A 7,959-nucleotide genomic window follows, 5' to 3' on the forward strand; every position below is an offset into this window, starting at 1 on the left:
GAGGCCCCATTAGCTAAAGTAGTACCTCAGGTTAAGAACAGTTTCAGGTTAAGAAAAGACCTCCAGAATGAATTAAGTTCATAACCATAGGTACCACTGTATTCAAGAATCTCCCAAAAGTATTGCAAGAATGACCTGCCGGAGACAATATATCTTGTGGTCAGCCCAGCCCAGCAACTGTCATGGCAACCCTCCTCATATTTAAATAGAATGATGCTATGCTTAGAGGGTCCATTCCTTAATATAACTAAATGCCCTCCTTAAGATATATACCTTTTGGAACAAGGTAGTGTTTCAAGTGGTGTTAATTGTCATTAAGGATCAGGCAGGGGTATTATAAATCAAATAAGCTTTATTAACTCTATGACCCTTCTTCTCTCTCTCTTTGTTTTTTCTTTGCTGAATGACTTCCTGGGAGTTGTTTCCATAACCCAGTGGTTGTCAAAGGGTGTGTGTGCCACCAGGCGTGTAGCAAGGGAGGGGCAAAGGGGGCGGGCCGCCCCTAGCTCCTCTCTGGCGGGGGCAGCGCCCCTGACCCCTGGCCCGCCCTTTGCCTCCTCCGCCCAAGCAGGAAGAAGCAGAGCGTGCTACAGAGCGGGTTTCCGAGCGCGCTGGCACCGGCAAACCACTCCGTAGTGTGCTCTGCTTCAGAGCGCACCGGTCAAGCAGAGCAGCAGTGCCAACCCGGACGGACTGTGCATGTGCGGACATGCGCAGTCCGTCCTGGCTCGTCCTGGCGCACGCGTCGTGCGTCATGACGTCAGGACACATGCACACTGTGGAGCAACGCCCTGCCCCCAGGGGGTGCTGCCTCGGGCAGCCAAGCGGCACCGTTCGCCACTGTGTGTCACACTAGTGTGTCAGAAGGAGAAGGCAAGTGTGGTGGGAAGATTCAAGGAGAATCAAAGAAACATTGAAACATTTCAGTGTCGTATAAGATAGTATACCAGAAACAGTATCCATGCCTTTCTACAATAGTTCTGGCTATTTTTCTACAGTTCTCCATGACATAAACAGGGATTTTATTTCAGATAGATTTGAAAAAAAGAAAGCCTTCTTTGTGTTGATGAGAAGATGAGAGTTTGTCTCAAATTAGACCTAATATAAATGAGATTACCCAGTAAATGCAAGCCACACTGAATTTGTGGTTTTCCCCTCTCTTCTGCAGCAAGGACTCACAGGGCAGCTTTTTCCCATAGGCCCACCACACAGAGAGATTACTGGACGAAACCTTGCTCAGTATTTTGCTGCAATCCATGGGCCACAGTACCGCCAGGCAAAGACGCCCCGTGCTTATTGGGCACAAAACGGGGCTTGTCCAGGCAGGTGCATTATGCGACCCACGAGAGCAGCAAAATAACCAGACTGTACAACAGTGATGGGATAAAATCAGGCCAAATCTTTATTGACAGCAGCAGGCAATGCAAGGGTCGATGGAATAGATCCGCTGGGTTTGGATGGTTTCAAACCTGTGCCATGGGAGTCAGCTGCTGTTGAACCTTGCTGTGGTGCAAGCCAAGCACGCAAGGTCTCATTGGGGAACCAGGATACAGATTCCAACCAGGCAGATACTTAACCTGCACTTGGGTTTGCTGTGGTCAATCCTCCTCTCAGGCACCTTACAGAGGCCCCCCTATACTATGTTGATCCTGCCCAATGCCATTTCCACCACAAGAGAGGAGCTACCATGGCCCAACTCCTGCCAACTCAAAACTGTCTCCACGGCCAATCCAGAAAGCCCAAATAAAGATCTTCCAATCAAATGTAAATTGCTGCTTTCTGACAGGTGAACTTCATCCAGGCAAAACAAGCTCAAACCTCATCAGGGGGTGGCAGATTTTCCAGGCCACGGTGTACTAATATAGCATGTGCCATTGCCTTGGTGACTCGCCATTGTACCACATCCACCTGCAGGGGTTGAGCTCCCCTCCAAGAGCATCATTGCACCAAGACGACCAATTTGTTTTCTCAATGTATTTCTTATCAATTAAAGAAATGGTGTGGCATGAGCAAATTTTGTTCTGAAAGTGTCACCCAGAAGAAGAAAAAAGAGAACCACTGCTTAACCACTGCCATCTGTCTGTGTCACTAAGTTTTTCTCCCTGGGTGTCAGCCTGACCCTCTTACTTAGCTCCACATACATTGAGATATCTTAACTTTTAGAACTTTAATGAAAGAAAATGATGGTTACAGTAACTATAGTCTCAAAAATCCATGTGCCTCTTGAATTTAGACATAGTCTTTTAGGCAATGGTTTCTGTACTAGCTGACCTGCCCGAGTATTTATCTGTTTTGCCCTGTTTCCTGGTGGTGATTGCAATCTGTTGTATCCAAATAGATTAGTGTGAGTGATCATGCTCTTTTACAGGAGAAGCTGAGCACTCCCTAGGCTGTGGGTCAACTACTGTATTGGCATCTTCTGCCTCCTGAAGTTGCCTCTCTTCTGCTCTGAGTCTACAGGTTTGTTGTTACTCTGCAAGAGCCCTCAATTCCTTCTCACTTGGCCCTCTTGAGTTACCACCTCAGACAAACACCTGTCCACTTGACTTTGGAGCTCAGTTTTATTCTGCTCCTTATTTTGTCACTCTATTGGCTGTATCCAGACAAGCCCCTCTCCTAGCAGGGGATATATCAGGGTTTCCCAAACTAAGGCCCGGGGGCCGGATGCGGCCCACTTGCCTTCTAAATCCGGCCCGCGAATGGTCTGGGAATCATCATATTTTTACATGAGTAGAATGTGTCATTTTATTTAAAATGCATCTCTGGGTTATTTGTGGGGCCTGCCTGGTGTTTTTACATAAGTAGAATGTGTCCTTTTATTTAAAATGCATCTCTGGGTTATTTGTAGGGCATAGGAATTTGTTCATATTTTTTTTTTCAAAATATAGTCCGGCCCCCCACAAGGTCTGAGGGACAGTGGACCGGCCCCCTGCTGAAAAAGTTTGCTGACCCCTGGGATATATCTTTCACAGGAATTGAGAAAAATTATGTCACTATTATCTGATTTGCTCAAATGAAACAATCATTTTGATTTTGATTTTTTTGTCTGTTGGTTGGAATACTGTAATTTGATCCTTTCATTTAGAGAAAAAGTGTTTTGGATAATGAATAGTTTAATTGACATGTGAAGGAGCTTCATGCACCTGGAAGGAATATCTCACCACAAACTAATTGCATGTTTAGTTTTTGTAAACTAAATACATGAATTTAATACATGAATACAAAAAGTTATATCAAGTGGTATGGCTTAATTTCTAAATAAGAGGTATGGAGTCATTTTGTCTGAAAATCATACTTGGGCACTCTTACAAGGAGGCTCTTTCCCTGTCCATAGAGACTAATTGATTTGTTTTTAAAAGAGGAGATAATGGCACTCTGCACATATGGAATGGTATGCTACTCTAAGTAAGTGCTGTACATTCTGGTGAAAACTGCAAAGTTAAAAATGGCAGCCATACCAAGCCAAAATGTGGCTGGCCACCACTGCTTTAAAACCACTTTCATTCTAAAAGGCAGTGGAATGCTGAATTCTTAAAAATCAATATAAACGTTGCACCAGTCCCTAACTCAGTGGCATAGGTGGTAGTGATTTACATACATTTGACTGAAAGCAAATGTCTCTGAATAAGGCAAATGTGTATTAATAGGAACACCTCACAGAAAATGTTATGTCTGCTTTTAACCTGCATCAGGAATATGAGTTTAATTGATAGATCCAGACAATAATATGGAATCCAGTCTTTTATGCTAATGACCAATTAAGTTAATGGGGTTACTTAACAGCTACTTTGGTGCAAATGATTTGAATATTCAATGATGATAGTGGGAAGAGCTCCTTAGAGAGCAAATATGAATACTAAGAGCACAATTCTGTCTATAGGTTATATTCTGTCTATAGGTTATACCTTATGATCAGCACAGAACCATTGCTAAATTTCCCTTCAGAATAAAATTAGACACTAGCATAGTTAACTTATGTCCATGGTAATCTACCAGCAGTGGAATTACTTATCTACCACTGGAGAACTGCCAGTGTAAAAGCAAAAATCCAGGCAGAGCTGGGGTGTGACAGGTGAGGAATATGGTTTAATCAGAATCTTATCCTGATTCCGGGCCCTGACCTGCCGCTGATGAGGAAATAGTGTTGTGCTTACAAAAGAGGTAGTCTAAGGGGGGGGGGAGCCATCTAATGTGATCCAAGTATAAACAGCACCAGAACACTGCATATCCTACTTCCTTACATTTCTCTGTCCCCTTGTCTCTTCCTGGCAATATGCATTGTTGTGGGAAGGGCATGAACTGTTGGGAATCTGAAGCGACATACCCACATGGCAGAAGTTGTCCCCATTTCCAGTCAGCACCCAGAGGCACCTTAAGGTCCAAAATAATTTACTACTGCAGACGATAAGGCTTCTGTAACACAGTATTGGATGTTGATATATATCTAATATATATATCCATACAAAGTATTTCTGTTGCTCCAGCAATTGAAGGCATAACAGATTCTGACTCGCTTCTCAAGACTCACTGGCTAACTAATGAGCTGACATGCCTTAATCACTTATATCAGGCATAGGCAAACTCGGCCCTCCAGATGTTTTGGGACTACAACTCCCATCATCCCTAGATGACAAGACCAGTGGTCAGGGATGATGGGAGTTGTAGTCCCAAAACATTTGGAGCGCCGAGCTTGCCTATGCCTGACATATAGATGGCACTGGGCAGCATAGCTGCCAAGTTATCCCTTTTTTAAAGGGATTTTCCCTTAGGCTGAATAGGCTTCCTCGCGAGAAAAGGGAAAACTTGGCAGCTATGCTGGGCAGTTGCCATAGTAACTGGGTTGACTGACCTTGCGCCTGTTGGCTTATCTCATACATGAGGTGATTTGCACTCATGAATGAAATTAACCCCTTCCTCTATGTCCAATTCCTCCAACATGAACTGAGTTCTGTGAAGTCATTGTGACATCCCTGCCATTGCCAAGGACACATTGTCTGGTAGTGTTGTTGTGTTATCTTTTGTTCCTAACCACTATTTTGCTTTTCTTCTAAGAACGCACAAGATCATGATTATGTGGTGTTAAGTGTTCCATTCTGGTACAGTTTTTGCTGACTTCATAAATCATAGGATTGGTCTCCACAAAACCCTCTATATCCTTCTGTATTCTCCTAATTTACATTAGTATGAGATTCCTCATAGTATGAGAAATACTGAGCACTTTACTTATATACATCAACTTACATGTATTAGAAACAGAATTGTGCCCATGATCAGACATAAAAAGACCCTTAATGTTCATATATCCTTTCCAAGCAACAACTTCATTCAGGGGAGATAGGATATGATTTATTTATGAAGAGAGTTTGAAAATGCTTCTATTTAATTTCTTGCCTATATCACGGACTTGCTCCGAATCCCTCTTCTTCAAACGAAAACTCATTTTTATCCTCTCTTGCTGTAATTAGGAAGACAAGGTATATTTTAGACCTTAGAGTATTGTTTTAATTTTCCCACACAGTATTTAAACCACTTACACTGACACCTTTCAGAGTCTATTTCTCTTATTTAAAAGTCCCCTGTGGTTGTTCCTTGTCTCTCAAGTGAGCATTATCTTAGATTTACTACTATCTGTGTAACACCAGAGAAAAGGAAGATGCAGCCATACTCTGTCAGTGCCAAACATGGGCTGCCATTGTTCCTGGTCTTCCTGCGTGTGTTATTGCCAAGTTAAAAATTAGAGTTCTGCATTAGTCCACCTGCAATGCCCAAAATCTTTGCTGAGTTTCCTGAGTTTTTCCAAATATGCAAATCCCAAGCTGGAAGGCTAACACCAATCAAACTGGTTCCCACTGTGTATCTTTGAACAATTTTAAATATTCCTGTCATATTGCATTTCACATAACACTGCCACTACTCATGAAATACATTTAGACATTTCTGAGCTGAATGTAATAGATGTGATGATGTGAAATTAGAAACTGTTTGGAACACTTGCTGCCTAGAATAACTGTTCTTGGTGATACTGGATCAGAAATATACAAATTAAATAAATTTCTCTGTGTGACTGCCTGACTAATGCAGATCATGGTAAAGGACATAAAACATTATTTTCACCAAGATAATATTTTTCTGATGAACTATCCTGTTAGAAACATTGCTTAGCCTGAAAATAATCTTTATCTGTCTCTTTTTAAAATAGCTCTATTTTGCCTGTGTGGCTGTCTGCAACAAGTAATATCCCATCCACCCACTGCAATTTGCTTTTTAAATGGAAGCTGTTTGCTTTATTTATTTACAACATCTCTAAAAGATACTTAAAGGAAAGCATTTTTGCATTAAGTCATTTTCCGCCTCTGACAATATTGCTTTCTTACTCACCAACATCTGGAGGACATATATCTAATAATTTCCATGCTGTTTTTAAAGCGTTTATTTACATAAATTCTCAAATTACAAAGTATTCCTTAACTCATGCATTAATCTTGTCAAATATCGTGTCTCATATGCCATATTAGTAGGATGCTAGGAACATCCACAGTTATCTCATAAACCATTTCCATGCTTTGAAGAACCATCAATGCAATGTGTTGATCCAAAATGTACTATTGCATGTATTAATGGCCTTCCATGTATTAAGGGCCTCTTCTGATGGTGGAAGGGGCATGAATCCAGTAGAGGATTCTGCAAACGGAAGTCAGGGGCCTGATTTTCACCACCACCACCCCAATTTACTCAGCTATGCCCCATGATTTTTCAACCCTGTGGAGCAAATTTTTGAGGGACTCAGGGGAGCTTAGATTTCAGAGCACACCACTCACAGAACTCTGGATCCACCCCAATGTATGCAAATCCTTCTGCTGTGGTCCAACTGCGATTTCCAATGCTATTGTTCCTCCGACCACAGGCAAGCTGCAACATTCTTGTCAGCTCAGAGAAGGAACACAGAATAGTAGTACAGTTTGTTTGTTGTGAATCCCCTGAGGGCAGGGGAAGGATCATAGCTCAACAGAAGAACATAGCTGCCAAGTTATCCCTTTTTTAAAGGGATTTTCCCTTATGCTGAATAGGCTTCCTCGCAAGAAAAGGAAAAACTTGGCAGCTATGCAGAAGAACATCTGCTTTGCATGCAGAAGGTCCCAAATTAAATGCCCATCTTCTCCAAGTAGGGCTGGAAGTTCCCCCATCTGAAACCCTGTTGAGTTGCTGTCAGTCAGTGTAGACAATACTGAGCTAGATGGATGGCCTGACTCAATAGAAAACAGCCTCCCATGTTCCTAAAAGAGCTGTGCATATATTTTTAGTGATAGAAAGGGAAATTTGGTTCCCCCAACATGTAGGTTTTGGCTCTGTTGGCTTTGCTGCAGGTCAAGTTATCTCATGCTATAAATGAGATGGCTTGGACAGACAGCACAGGACAGGGAAATAATGGAGTACTGTATTTATTATCATTTTGAAGTAAAAATACAAAATAGGACCGCTAAGGCATACAGCCAAATCGAGTCTCAGATTAAAAGACCCAGAGAACAAACAGCTCATAAAGGGGTGGAAGCATTCATCACACTGCACGGAAGAAGTGGCCTTTCAAAAGGCATTCATTACGGGTATAATCCAGCCAAAGTTGAGCACATAGCCAAATGGTTTTTGGTCTCCTTTACAATCCATTAAGATGATTCAGTAGATTGGTTTTTGCTTGAACTCATGTCCCAAATGGTTACCATTATTGGAGATGAGAAAATTTTCCTCAGAGCACATTGACAAAGTAACTCAATACAGCTTTTTTCCTCCTGCAGTACTTGTCTGAGCTCAGGTACATGAGTATCCCAGGCTGAATTTAAGGCAGGTGACCTGTGGTGCCAGGCTTTTGGAGGTGCCTGTCAACTATTCACTGAAGAAATGAAGTGAGGTCTGAAAAACAATTCATCTTTACTTGTAATGCTGTCAACACTGACCAGTAAAGCT

Source organism: Zootoca vivipara, chromosome 4 (assembly GCF_963506605.1).
Source record: "Zootoca vivipara chromosome 4, rZooViv1.1, whole genome shotgun sequence".
Lineage (NCBI taxonomy): Eukaryota > Metazoa > Chordata > Lepidosauria > Squamata > Lacertidae > Zootoca > Zootoca vivipara.